Consider the following 15,670-nt stretch of genomic DNA (forward strand, 5'->3'; position numbering starts at 1 on the left):
AAGTGTTCGATTGCTGGGGGATCGATTTCATGGACCTTTTCCCAGTTCTCTCACAAGAATGAGTACATCCTAGTTGCTGTGGACTATGTCTCCAAGTGGGTGGAAGCAATTGCTAGTCCAACCAATGATGCACGAGTTGTAACCAAGATGTTCACCTCCATCATCTTTTCCAAGATTTTGGAGTGCCTAGAGTTGTTATAAGCGATGGTGGAACTCACTTTATCAACAAGTTGTTCCAAGGATTGTTGAGCAAGAATGTTGTGAAACACAAGGTTGCAACCGCCTATCATCCTCAAACAAGTGGTCAAGTGGAAGTTTCCAACAGAGAGATCAAGAAACATCCTCCAGAAAACTGTCAACACCACCCGCAAGGATTGGTCCCTTAAGCTTGACGATGCTCTCTGGGGCATACAGAAACAGCCTACAAGACCCCTTTAGGGACCACTCCCTATCATCTGGTCTATGGCAAGGCGTGCCACCTACCTGTTGAGCTAGAGTACAAGGCAGCTTGGCTGTCAAACTACTCAACTTCGACATCAAACCTGCCAAGGAGAGGCGAACCAATTCAGAATCACGAGCTGGAGGAGATCAGGCATCTGGCCTATGAGAGTTCCAAGATCTACAAGGAAAAGACCAAGGCGTTCCACGACAAGCGGATCATCAGCAGAAGCTTTGCTCCGAACGACCAGGTCTTACTCTTCAATTCACGGGTTAAGTTGTTCCCTGGAAAGCTTAAATCTAGATGGTCGGGACCCTTCACCATTAAGGAGGTTCGTCCCTATGGAGCTGTTGTGTTGCTGGACACAAGAGGAGGAGAATTGTTGTCAATGGTCAGCGTCTCAAGCCATATCTTGCTGACACAACAATCGCTGAAGTGTAGAGATACCCTTGAGCGATCCCCCTCGAAGCCTAATCGGCTCATTGAAGTCAAGCTAGTGACAGAAAACAAGCGCTTGGTGGGAGGCAACCCACTGGTGAGTGTAAATATTGTTTTCTCTTTGTCTTTTTCTTTCTAGGAACTAACTTGCAGGTTGAAAAATCAAGAAATTCGAGAGCACTCCAGGAGAGAGCACTCCAGCGGTTGTCCGCCGATTGTTCCAGGTAAGTTCTCGAACAAAAAAAAAAAAAATAATAAAAAAAAAAAAAAAAAAAGGGGAAGCGGTTTTAATTGGTTTTTTTAAAGCCCAAACATTCCACTTCCCCACTTCATCTCTCTCGCCGCACAACCCCCCCCTTAGAACCCTAAAATCGCGAACTCATCTCTCTCTCTTTCTCTTCGATTTTGGTTCTAACCTCTTGGGATTTTCTTGAGATTGGGTTGTTCTGCAGGATTCACCTCTCCACTCAAGGTAATCGGACAAAGAACTCTCCCCCTTCTTTGCGCATGCAAATCGCGAATTGGGAGTGATTTCTTGAATCCTCTTTTTCCCTTATGCTTGCGATTTCTTCCTAGATTGTAGCTCTTGATAGCATATTTGCTACTAGGATTGAATTCATGGTTGATTTTGAATGGAATAAGAACCGATTGTTGCTTGTACTTATTGGCCTTTTGCGATTCCTGTTGTTGAGATTGAGGCTTGCGTAGGTTGTCTAGTAATCGATGGACTTGAGTAGAACAAGAAGATTGGATTGTTCCATCGTTTCTAGAACAACCAACGAACTGTGCTGATATTGGATTTCGTTTTTGTCTTGCAGATGCCTCCAAAGATGCGGAACGCAAGAGCCACCAAGAGCACGTCTTCTCCGAGCCGCGAGTGCTCCACCTGGGTACCCGTGGCCGAACAAGACTGAGGGAGCGCCCATAGACCTTAATGATCCGATGCTCCTTGACTTCAACGTCGAGGGATGGGACAAGGAGTCGGCAGCGATATACAACAAGCTCCTCCTAGCAGAGATCTTGCCCACGCGGTTCGTGAACCAGCAAACACTAGGCGATCTAGGCCTTGACACTGAGGTGTTCGACACAATGCAGGCTATGGGAATCATGCCTCTCTGCTACCAAGCTCAGGTTCTCTACCCCGACTTGGTCAGGGCAAGTGCTCGCGACATGCAAGATCACTTACCAGAACCCCATGCGCCTACGTACGAGAACTGGTTCTTCTCCTTCATGGCTGATGGCAAGTTCTGCACCATCTCTCTCGATGACCTGAACTCGCTATTCGAGATTGCAGAACGCCAAAGGGGTTTTCAGTGGAAGGGAAGTTCAAACCGGCAGGACACCTTTTGGGATCTCATTGCAGCCGGCAAGTTCACTTTTCGCAAGGCCTATCAGTCACAGATCCGGAATCCTGCTATCCGGATCATCGCCAAGATCGTGTCCAATGTGCTTTCGCGAAGGAGTACACGTCCAAGATCACAAATGGAGAGCTCCAGGTCCTCTACACGGGACTTGAGGACGAGATGCGCAGAGAGAACATCACCCCGATTCCAGGAAGTCAAGACCAACCCGGGGTTTCATCTCATCTCCATGATCGCTGACCGCAAGGACCACACTTGTTCGACTGATGATAAGAAGGATCGTTGCGGGCAGTCTGCTCACACCATTGTTCCAGCACTTCAACATTAACCTCAGCTCGTACACGGTCGTCTCTGAGATGGAGTACATCGATACTCCTTACCTGATCGCATGCCACATCCTGCGCGACGAGACCACCTACAAGTTCCAGGATAAAGAAGGGAACCCTCTGTACTGCAAGCTCCCTATGCCTGGGTTCACAGACTTCTTATCCTTGGAGACATTGTGTTCTCACACTCGATGAAGAGCACCTCTGCGATGATCCAAAGGCACCGGCTCAGCACGATGATGAAGACATGGATGTGTGGAGCATGTGACTCCACCGGCTGATGGTGAGTATGACCTGGAGGACTTCACCGATGTGACTGATGATCACGCCTACAGACGCTGGATGGTTATGTCCCAGAAGAAGAACAACAGCCTCATGAAGAGGATACTCAGGGCAATCACAGGCGGCTGCATTGGAGCGCAGGAGGAGCGTACACCGCAGAGAACAAGGCGCCCAGGCAAGGAACCAGCAGGCACATCGACTGGGGGAGTGAGACTGCCAAGGAACAGGAGGACATCTGGTCACTCCGGTAGCGGCGATTCAGACTGAGTCCGAAAGGACTATTTCTATCCCTTGTCTTATCCATCTGAACTATTTATTTTTTTTCCATGTTATTTGCTTCTGTTTGGTTTGTTTCAGCTTCCTCTGATTTATTTTCACAACCAGGGATGGTGTGAACTAAGTCTGGGGGAGCGATGTACTATATTCGCTTGTGTGCTTTTTCGAGTCAGCCCTTGTGTCATTTTTATGTTTTTATCGAGTCAGTTTTCTTTTTAGGATCGAGTCAGTCAAAAACTATTGTGGGAATCAGGACCTTATTTGTGATGCTCTTTAACCACCTCGTGCTTTAACCTTCTTATTCAGTGACCTTAGCAGTGATGAAAGACCCACACATGGACCTGGAACACCCTGACTTATCTCATTTGACACTCCAGAAGTTCTATACCGATCAGGTTACATTGGGCAGACTTAACTCCACTTTATCTGAACCTAATCTGGACTCTAATTCTTCTTGTCATGGGCACTAGATCAGGGTAGAATGAGAACTACACTCAGGACTTCTTATCCAATTTTTATATCCATCTTGTTGTTCCTGAGTGGCTAGCTCATCTTTAGCTAGTTCCCACCTTGAACCCTGACCTTTAATTCCACCCTCATGCAATTGCTTTTTAGTACTTTATGTGCAGATATGTGCAAAAAGGTCGGAGAGGAAAGGATCGACGCAGTTCTTACTCATCAATGCTCACACAGTGGAACCAGGCAGAACAACCGGAGTGCTTGTTCCGATACGTAAGGGAACAACCGAGGTGCCTGTTCCGATACCATGGAGAACAACGAGAAGTAAGTGGCTAGAACAGATCAGAATGAATCACCAGTGGCATCATGTACATCACTTGTTACCTCCTTGTTCGTCACCCCAGCATTTTGTAATTCAGAATAATAATAAAAAAAAAAAAAAAAAAAAAAAAGAGAGAAATTTGTTTTTGCTTTGACTTATTGGTGACGAGAAGGGGAGAGAATTATGATGCATGCCCACTGGGGGGAAGTTGAGAAAGTAACGTGGTTTCAGTGAAGTGATCTGAAGGGGAAGTTGAATCGCGCAGAGCAGTCTTATGATCGATCTATCGGAGAGCAGTCCGATCAGCAGAGATGAGTAAGGACTGTGGACCTCAATGGAGCCGTCCTCTCACGACCATTTTGTGCGATATCCTGCACCAGCTCTTGGTAAACCCTAAACACTCTTGAACTCCACCATAAAAGTTAGCCTGTTCTATACCTAGCCCGTTCTCTCTGAGTAGAGCCTGTGACAAGAAGCTCACGCTGATCTTAATTGAACATAAGGAGTTTTGTCTCGAAAGTGTTGCCTTTTCAGGTTAAGATGTAGAGTAAGGAGCTGATCTTTGAACAGCGATCAGGGGGTTCTCAGTAAGTGTGTGTGGTCCTAATCTACAGCTTGTATGGTTCAGAGATTTGTGGTAAGAGTATGGTTGCTGAGAATAAGCGAGTTCCCACGCTTTCAAACCTTTCTCCCTGTTCTTGGTACTTGCCTTGTTCGAGGACAAACAAGGATCTAAGTCTGGGGGAATTGATATATGGTGTTTTTCACATCATTGTACATACGTTTTCATTTGTTTCAAGTCACTAATTCGTGTCAGTCTAGTCCTTTTTGACCTTTTACAGGTCTGGAGTTAGCAGAAGGAAGAAGAGAAGGTGCCTGATGAAAAGAAGTCCTTTTGGAGCATTCCTGCGAAGAACACTCAAGAGAACAGTCCCGAGGCTGATCTCTCTCAAGCGGAACAAGCAGACGGAGTGATCCGGTGATTGTTCCAGACAAATATGGAAACTCCTATTTCGGGAATTGAAGCCCTGTTGCCCTAATCTCTTTCCTTCTGATTGGCGCCTCCATATAAAAAACGCCACCTATCTATTTTCTATTTTCTTACGCTAGTTTTTACAAGAGAACACTGAGTATTTGCGATCTGCAACTTGTAAGGGAGAAGAATCAATCCTCTCATAGAGAAGATCATCTGAACCCTATTGTTTCATACTCTGTTCTTATGCAATTTTATTCAGGATTTATGTCTTTGTCTATGTGCATCATGATCGAGTAGTGACCTTGCTCGCCTAGGGTTTTTAGGGTGTTGAGACATGAGCTAAACATAGATAAGCGATCCATAACTGTTCTTCATTCATACTGTTCTTACTGCTTTCATTAAACTGATCACTTGATGTTAGATCACTAGTTCATCACCTAGTTAACCGCTTAGGATGATAACTTGACATGTATTGAATGAGCTTAGTATCCCTAATCAGCGAAAGTAGATATTAGGGTGGTAAGTGAACTGATCGGACCTGTTCTCTAAAGCTTGCAATCGATCCTCATCCCAACGACAGTTAGGTGGTGAGATCGATCTGCAAAGCGATCACTGCCACGACAGTGGAGTGTTCCAGCTTAGTGATCCGAGTTCTAGAAAGCACTTCATCGCGCTTGAATAATTGTTTGGCTCCAATTCAACACCCAATGAAATACCCTAGGCTAGCTCTTGTTTAATTGAATCAATCTCGTGTTTATTTTGCTTGTTTACTATCGCCTATTTCAGCCAAATCATATCTTCTTCTTAGCTTGATTCTGAAACTTATAGAACTAGAGTGTAGACTGGTCCTCTGGATTTGAATCTCAAGTACTACAATTGCAACTGTTAACTTGGCAGTAGCAAGGATTCATTTTTAGTGTATCATAAACCACACACCACCCTCACCATTATTCCTCTGCACCACTCTAACCATTCATTGTCAAAATTTTTACTAAATGAAACGAGTCAGTAAGCCCAAATGTCACAGATAGTTAGAAATTGTCTTTCTCATGACCTTTATAGATGCTAACATCTCATTTACTAATTAATAAATTGATTTTTACTAGGAAGATTTTGTGAAATCGTTCTACTCCGGTTAAAAATGATTTTTTCTATTAAATAGAGGAGTTTACGAACAACTTATAGTTTTTAGCTAAAAATCATATTTAGATTCTTACTAAGGTTAGTTGATATTTCCAAAATAAGGGTGAATAAACAAGAATTTCGTTATGAAACGAACAAAATTTTCCATTATAATAAATTAATATAGAAAATAATTTTATGTTTCTTATTTGAAAATACATCTTTTTGAGAGACATTCAAACTAAAGTAACACATGCAACTATTACCTCTATATTTAAAAAGTCAACGTGATAATCTGAAAAGTATATATTAGATACTCACCAATTATTTTACCAAAAATTGACACTTCACCCTTATTTATTATAAAATTTATAAAATTTGAAACTTATTCTATCTTTCTATTTATTGAACTAAATATATTAGTACAAGTTTAATAAGTCATAATTAATAAGTTATGAAATATAAGTATGTTCTCTAAATAAAACATCAATTTTGCTTTATATTTAAATTCCAACTAAATTAACTTTAATATGACTATCGATTTTTTATCCTACTTTTATTAAATCATTTGGTAAAAACCACTTATGCTATTTTACCTTGAATTAAACAACTTCAAACGAAGTAATACACTATGATCGCTAACCACTATAAAAAGATCAAAATATCATCATTTTTAACTTATTTTCATTTTCATATTTATAGAATATTTTATTACTAAAACCATATAATAAATTATAAATTCATGTAAGAATAGAGCATACGAACCCGTCGCGTAGCATTGGGATACCACTAGTAAATTACTATAATCGGGTAAACGGACACGAACCTTTTTCATGTCTATGTGCACATTTCTTTTTTTGTGCAACAGTCTATGTACACATATATAAATAAAATGACATGTACCTGTAATATATATTAGATTTTGATTCGCGCGTCCGCCCGGATGTATTTTTTATAAAATATATTGCTATTTGTTTTTTCATGTTAATATTAGCGCTTGGCAAAAAAATCCAAATCCAAAAAATGGAATCGGTCCCGATCCAAAAAGTAGTATCAAACCCGAACCGAAATTGATTAAATATCCAAATTATTCAAAATTTTGGTATTTAGAGAACTGAAACCGAATCTGATTCGAACAAAAGTATTTTGGATACCCGAATGTATCCGGAATACACTTATACACTTATATATATTAATCATTTCTAGATTTAATGTATATAAAAACATCCAAAATATATATGGTACTTTTAAGTTGGTTTAAATACTTGAAAATATATATAAATAATCAAAAGTAAATATCTAAAATAGTTAAAGTATACCCAAAACACCAAACATACTTAAAATAATTATTGATTATCTATCCAAATATTTAAACTAAACCAATTTATATGTTAAGATTATGTATTTTTGACATATGTTATTCAAATTTATATGTAATATATTATTTTGTTTATAGATTTGAGAAATCTAAAGTGTATTGAATTTTTAAATTTTAAAAATAATTTAAATGGGTTATCCCAACCCGAAACAAACTCGCAAAGATCCGAATCAAATCTGAAGCAAAATTTAGAAATATCTGAATGAGGCTAAAATCTTTGACCCCGAAAATCTAAAACCCAAATAAATCCGATCCGAACCAGAATGGGTATCCGAACCCCCATCCCTACTCAAAACCTTAGTAACATAAACACTCACAAGTAATTATTTATATTTTATACATACTATCATATAAACAATCACATATATTATATTTTTAAAACTAAATGTGAAATATAATAACCATAATTTAAGTTGGTATATGAAACTGGACTTTGTATTATGTTTTTCTTATATATATTGAAAACATTTTTAATAATAGTTATTGAAAAATATTTTAGTGAAAATAATATTTTCAATATATGTATATTTTTGAATCAATTTTTGATATAAATCAACTTTAAATTATTATTTTGATTTGAAATATATATATATATAAAGTTTAAATTTTGTTTTATGACTATTTTAGATAAAAGATGTTTTAGATAATTAGATTAGCTCATTTTCATATATTTTAAAACTGGATCAAATAGATAGTTTCTCATAATATAATAGATTTCCAAATTTTCTTAATAACATTAATCAATTTTTTTTTATTATATTGTTATCTATATTTCCAAACAACATTATATTTTTTTTTGAGCCATTTGCATGAAAAATAGTAAATAAGTTAATAATTTGCAAATATGGAAAACAGCAAAAAAGTAGAGAGAGAAACAGATTAAAAAGACTTTGTTAGCCCTATGAGTGTTCAAAGAAAGAGAAACAAAAAACAATCACGATGTTTTTCTAGAGTTTTCCTCTATTATTTTACATTTTATTTTGAACTTCATCTCTTTTGAGAGAGAGAGAGAGAAAAAGATGGCAGAGATATAAAAGAGCAAACTCTGGTTAATGGATCTCGAATTAAAGAAATACAAGCTCCGATTTGAGCCAAGAAAGATGACAGAGAGATAAAAGAGCAACTCTTTGGAGCTCCGATTTGAACCAAGAAATATAAGCTGAGATTCATGGCAGACCGGTGATGAAAGGAAGATAGAGCTCTGGCGCAGCGGTGGTACACCACCTGAGGATTACAAGGTTCTAGAAACTAGAGTTAGTGGCGGTAATGGTTCGCGTGAAGGAGTAATTTGGTTGTTGTAACCGGCGGTGAACAGTGACCAAAGAGTCGATTGAGATGAGTTAACTCTGCAAGATTCTCATCTTCGTCTTTCTTTTGTGGCTTTCGTGAAACAGATCTTCTGATACGGTGTCGTGTGTGTGATTGGAGTGAAAGAAGTTTTTTTTTAACCATAAAGACAATACTCGACAAAGGAGTGAAGCAAGTTGAGTTTGTGTGCTAGTGAAAAGAGCTAAAGAAATCTATGTCTTGTAATTCAGTAGATTCCATTTGATAATTCTTGTAATAGAAAAAATAGAAATAATGTATGTTTAGCCGGCTAAAAAAGATATATGTTTTGTATTTTTTAGATATTTTTTATAAATTAGCATGTTTATATTATCATTTAACCGGATCTTTTATATGTTAGCTGATATTTAGATTTAAAATCACAGTTATACATATAGTTTCTACGTATCATTTTTAAATCAGTATTGTTATATTCTGATTTATTCGGATATTTTATTTTTTAGCTGGTATTTAATTTATAGTTACCGGCTATATGATCAGTTGATGGTTGTTATTTTGTATCAATTCGGATAAAAAACAATTAACTCTATAATAAATTACAAAACATATAATTGGATTTATATGTTCGGCTAAACATAGAATTAACTCATTAACAAATCACAATACATAAGATAAAAATGGTTGTTTAACCAGTTAAGATTTCACTTGACTTTTTTGTTATAGTTAGCCTGTAATATATATATGAATTATCTAGACAATGTTATAGTTAGCCGGTAATATATACTAATTAATGATGTTGTTTGTGAAATAGCCGGTAATATATACTAATTACATTGACATTTTTATGGTTAACCGGTAATATATACCAATTATCTCGACATTTGCATATAACATGGTCTTGGTTGCACAATCAAAATTTTGAGGTGAAACTAAGGCGTTATTTCTGGAAATTAGAAAGTTTGGAGCCGAATTAAAAACATATAAGACTCTGAACATTCGGGCAATTTTTAAAAGGGTTAAAATGTAGAATTTGAAAGTCTAGGGTCTATTTGTAAAGCTATTTGTACATTTGGAGATTGTGGGATCAACTTGAGAATACCCAAAGGTTGGAGGGTTTGTAATGCAAAAAATAAGAAATCACCATTGTTGCTTGATCTATTTTGTAACGAAACAGAGATGGCAACATGACGAGGATGAACACGACGACGAAGTTTGAATCTGAATATGACAGTGTCAGCAGAACAAAACAACAGAGATGGTTCAGTGACCTGATGCACAAACCCACAAAAGAACATACCAAAAAATATGAGATTTCAAATTATCTCGAATGAAAAAGAGAAAGAAAAAAAGAAATCATTTGTTTTTTTTCCGGTTAAACAATACATTAAAGATGAACAATAAGCTTACAAAAACAAGCTGAGATAAAATCATGGATTATTTTTAAAATAAAAAATTGAGTTTCTGGTAGAAATGAATTTAGGGAAGAGGAGAGAGATGTCGACAGATAGGAAGAAGAAAAATAAAAATATTAAATTAGTTTAGGTTTAATAGGGATAGTATTGTCATTAATAAAAGTGAAAAGTGGAAGTTCTATTTTTGCAAATTACGGGATTATTGGTGTATAGGAGTGCTAATTTATCTTCTTTTTTTATATTGTTATTGTACATGAAGAAAGGTTGGTGTACATTGAGTAGGAGATGAATAATCTGTGTGTTCTGTACATCTTTATCGTGTAATTGATTGTACATAAAGTTATGTACACAGTTAGGTGTTTAACGGAAGGAAGGTTTGTGTACATGAAGTAGGAGATGAATAATATGTGTACATTCCCTACTCGAAGGAAAAGGAAGGAAGCTATTAGCAATAACTGTTTCTGTATAATAAACTGCTTTATTCTGTAATAACTTTTCCTCTGTTTCCCTACTCGAAGAAAACGGAAGGAAGCGGTTAGCAATAATTGTCTCTGTATAATAAACTGACTTATTCTGTAAAATAAAAGACAAAACTGCCTTACAGTGTAATATTTTCTATTCATAACCTTCCACTAAAGTCTACATCACAACATATATAGTGCCAAGTTATTTTTTTCGTCCAACAAGAAGCTTTCCACACTCATCAAACTTGAGAGGTGAAATTTATCAAAATCCACAGCCAAGCCTACGTCACAATTCCATGACAAGTCTCTCATCACATCTGACCCGCCAACAGTGTGTAACACCGAGAGATTTTATTCCACAACAACTGAAAGTACCACGGTATCTACAAGTGCAAAAGCCTGAACCAGAAAAGGGAGACGCACAAATCTCTGTCTTGTGAAATCAAACTTGGCCAAGAAAATGCCAGTTTCTTCACCTGCAGCAACAAAGTAAGTATCTCCTTTCAAAGACATGCCATTGCAAACACAAGATGTAGTCAAGAGTGAAGAAATGAAGAACCTTGGTAAGAAGAAGAAGAAGATCTGTTGTTTACTAAAGCATATCTATCTTTAGAGCGGTAACGAGTTCTGGGTTTGATCTTTCTTATTTGACCAGTACATGGGTTCCAAACCACAAGTCTAGTGTCCCCTCCTTTGAGCAAAACAATCACTGTGTAATATCCGAGAGAAGTCGAAATCTTTTAACTTAAGACTTCTAAGTTTACATGTGAACTCGATAGATTGTTCCATGAAGTTGTTGTGGAGATCTCTGGCAATTGAATAAACACCATAATTACTCAGTAGCATCGACTCTCATACAGCTTTACCCATCTTCTTGTTCTTTTCCACGAACTTAGGATCTCAGAATAGGCATACTCCTTTCGTTTCATAATATATGATGTTTTAGAAGTTTATGTTTGTTTTAAAATAGATGATGTTTTGATTTTTTTTGTTATTTTTAACTTTACTAGAGACTGTATAACCAATTAGATGTTGTAGTCATTTTTGTAATTGGTTGAATAAATTTTAAATTATATTTTTAAAACTACTTTTTAGAAAAGGACAAGTTTTTTATTCTTGGTGCAATGAGTCAAAACTTTATGTATTCTAAAAAGGAGGGAATACCACCTTTTGCAACTAACTCTTAGTTCCCATAGAGATTTGACCGGGAGTAATTCTTGGGTTCATTCTCTATGGTGAACCTGCCCACCAATAGGATTTTACTATTTCATATTTACTATCTTTTAAAAAAAAATATTGTCAAATTAAATTATGTTTTTAAAATTAAAAGATAAAAACCAAAGAATTAAAAAAAATAGTTGCAAAAATAAATATTTTTAATTTTTTTAATACCGTCAGCAAAACACTAAACTGTAAACCATAAATCTTAAACCCTAAACCCTTGGATAAACACTAAACCCTTGGATCCTAAATTCTTGAAATTCTTGAACTTTTTTAAAGTAATTTTAATACCGTCATCAAAACATTAAACTATAAATATTTGGGTAAACCCTAAACCTTGGATAAATTCTAAACTTTAGAATTTAAGATTTATTCAAAGATTTAAAATTTACCCAAAAGTTTAGTATTTAGGATTTATGGTTTAGTATTTAGGGTTTAGTGTTTTATTGACGGTATTAAAATTATTTTTTTAAAAGTTTTTTGTTTTGCAACTAGTATTATTTTTTATTTATTTTTATTTTTAATTTTAAAAATATAATTTAATTTGATAATATTTTTTAAAAAATATTAAATGTGAAATAGTGAAATCTTATTGGTGGGTGTCCTATAAATTGAACCTAAGAATTACTCTTTGGCCGGAACTCTAGAAAGTATCTCTGATTCCAAATCATTTGGAAGATCAGCTATCTTCAGCATCGTCTCTGAGATGAAGAAACCTTCTGAACTTCTTCACATATACATTAGGTTAGCTTTGTTGTAAAAGCCCACTGGTTTTATTTACAAAGGCCCATTAATTTTAATAACTTACGGCAGATCAAAGTTTATTGACGTTTTATACGGTTCACATTTATGCATCGTTTGAGGTAACTAAACCGGCTCATAGACTGGAACGAACCTACGAAAAATAGGGTTTTATGATGGAGAGAGAGACGCTTCAATCAAATCAAGACAAATGGACCGATCTTCGAAAGCCCATATTCTCTAATTGATGATTTAATTTATAGATAAATACATCAAAAATAGTTACTGTAGTTAAAAAAATAATGGACGAATATGTTATATAAATATTATTTTGATTGGTTAAAATATTAGATTACAATATGAGCACCAAATTACTGACAATTAAAAACCATTGATTTATCATTAATTTTATAAATTAGAAATCGAACAAACATCTATACATGTTTGTGCAATCATTACTTTTTATGTTACAAAAAATTTCACATGTCAATTCTCTTAAAACAAACACATGTGCGATTGCACTGGTCAAACTCTAGTCTGAAGTTTAAAGATCTTGTTTTCCGAAAACAAAACTTTAAATTTACCTTCAAAACAATTTATATTTATAATATGGTCTTTATATAAGTTATATTTGTTATAATTAATTTAAATACACAAAACTTTTGTAAATAACTAGCACATATAAAAAATATTACAACAATAATTAATAAAATTTTATATTAAAATATAAAATTTAAATAGAAATAACAGAACTAATATTAAACTTCAAGCACAATACTATATTATTCCATAAAACTATTTCCGTAATTCATATATGATCAATTGTGCCTTTCAAAGCAAAAGAAATAACCTTTTTATTTTTAATTTGTAAACTACAAGCTAAAAGTTGTTGAAACCGGATTACCTTAATACTTGTAAATGCATTAAATTTGAACAAGAAAGTAAAAGAGAAAAACAAAATATTTTAAAAAGACCTAACTTCTATTGATGATATCAATACTTGTGAATACATTCCATCTAAACAAGAAAGAATCGTACAAAAAGTCGTCAAAAACAACAACAACAACAACAACAACAACAACAAACATCTTCGGTTACACAAAATTTGTTTGGATAATATTTTATAGATTGTGGAGGTTCTGATCAAACTTACGTGACTATTTGTGTTGTTGTGATATTTAAATTTGTGTAATATCTTTTTATGTAATTTTTCAAAATATTTTTGTTGTTAAGTTTCTTTTATAGTGTTGTTGTCTAAATCAAATTTTAAAATATTTTAAATTTTATTTTAAAGTTTTGTTCCATTTTACGCGTAAAACTTAGATTTATGAAAAAATGAAAAATTTTATGAAATATAAAATTTTAAGGATTAAAAAATAAACGAGAAAATGTGATTTGTAATTGTAGAGACCAAAATGAAAACAAAAATATGAAACTTCAAATTTGAAGTTTTAAGTAGTAAAATTTCAAATATAGAGTTTCACTTCTCGAAATTTCAAATTTGAAGTTTTGAAGTTCTTTTTTCGAGGGCAAAAAACTTCTTATTTAAAGTTATAGAATGTCTTTTAGAGCATCTCCAAAAAGATTCTCTATTTTAAAGTTTGCGAAATTCTATATTTGTAATTATATGTAATTTACTTTGTAGTCCTCATATTTGTCATAATTAATATAGATCCATAAAATTTTTATAAATAACTCGAATACATATAAAAAATAGGAGAATTTTCAAAAATACCACTTTTAAGGTACCATTATTCATCTTTACCACTACTAAATACACATTTTCAAAAATACCTTATTTAGTAAAATGTTAAAGACTCTTATATCCTTGTTTTATATGCTTTTCAAAATTCTAACCTCAAATTCTAAATCATAAATCTCCAAATCTAAACCCTAAACCCTAAATCCTCAACTCTAAACCCTAAACTATATACCCTAAATTCAATACCCTAAACCCTAGACCCTAAAACCTCAACTATAAACCCTAAATCCTCAACTCTAAACTCTAAACTATATACCCTAAACCCTAAAACATCAAATCTAAACTCTAAATCCTGAACCTTCAAACCTAAACTATTCATTAAAAGTTGTGGTGAAAGTGGTTAGTGTAAACATGAAAAGTGGTACTATGAAAATTGTATTTTTGGCAATTTCTCTAAAAAATATTACAACACTATTAATTAATAAAATCTTACATTACAATATAAAATTATAAATAAAAATACATAATTAAATACTAAAATACAATAAAATATCACATATTTACCAAATTTGTTTGAACAAATATTTAGAGATTTTGGAGGTTCTAGAGCAAATTTACCAGACCATCAGTGTTGTTATAATATTTAAATGTGTGTCATAATTTTTATTTTCAAGTACATTTTAAAAATATTTTTATTAAGTTTCTTTTGTAATATTTTTATTGTCTAATCTAATTTTAAAAAAATATAAAATTTATTTTATTTAATTTTATGTGTAAGACTTGAATTTATAAAAATAAATCTGAAATAGTTATTGTTGGAATAAGCTTGAAGTAACTTAAGCATGAAGTTAACTAATCCTATTGTGTTATGGAAATCTATAAGGATTAGGAAATATTGATTTATGTTAAACCTAATGAGTTTTGGAAACTATGATTTATATATAAGAAGATGTCGGTATGTGACATAACTTATGACTTTTGATTTTGTGATTTGTGAGCTTTGTGATTGAATAAGAGAAGGACTTCTTATTAGTTGTGATTTTATATTTGGTATCAGAGCTTCAAAAAGTTTTGAAACCGACAGACAACCATGAGTGACGAGAAGAATGAAATCGTGTTACACAAAGAAGCCAAACCAGCCACCATAAAATACCTGATGCTAACCTCTTCAAACTATACTGTTTGGGCTATGAGAATGAAGATAGCTCTTAAGGTCAGCGAAGTTTGGGAGACAATAGACCCTGGGTACTGCAGATACGAAGAAGAACAACTTGGCCATCGCACTTCTGTTCCAGTCTGTTCCGGAAGCATTGATATTGCAAGCTGGTGATTTGAATACAGCAAAGGCAATTTGAGATGCAATAAAATCAAGACATGTTGGAGCTGAGAGAGTAAAGGAGGCGAGATTGCAAACTTTAAGCATAGAGTTTGATAAGTTAAAGATGAAGGATGGAGACACAATCG

At 34.4% G+C, this 15,670-nt stretch overlaps 1 pseudogene; it reads right to left on the reverse strand.

Annotated features, from left to right (window-relative positions):
- Positions 1-10,722: 10,722 nt before the first annotated feature.
- LOC108846183 (putative F-box/kelch-repeat protein At3g17540) lies at positions 10,723-12,459 on the reverse strand (annotated as a pseudogene).
- Positions 12,460-15,670: the final 3,211 nt, after the last annotated feature.

Source organism: Raphanus sativus, chromosome 1, assembly GCF_000801105.2.
Source record: "Raphanus sativus cultivar WK10039 chromosome 1, ASM80110v3, whole genome shotgun sequence".
Lineage (NCBI taxonomy): Eukaryota > Viridiplantae > Streptophyta > Magnoliopsida > Brassicales > Brassicaceae > Raphanus > Raphanus sativus.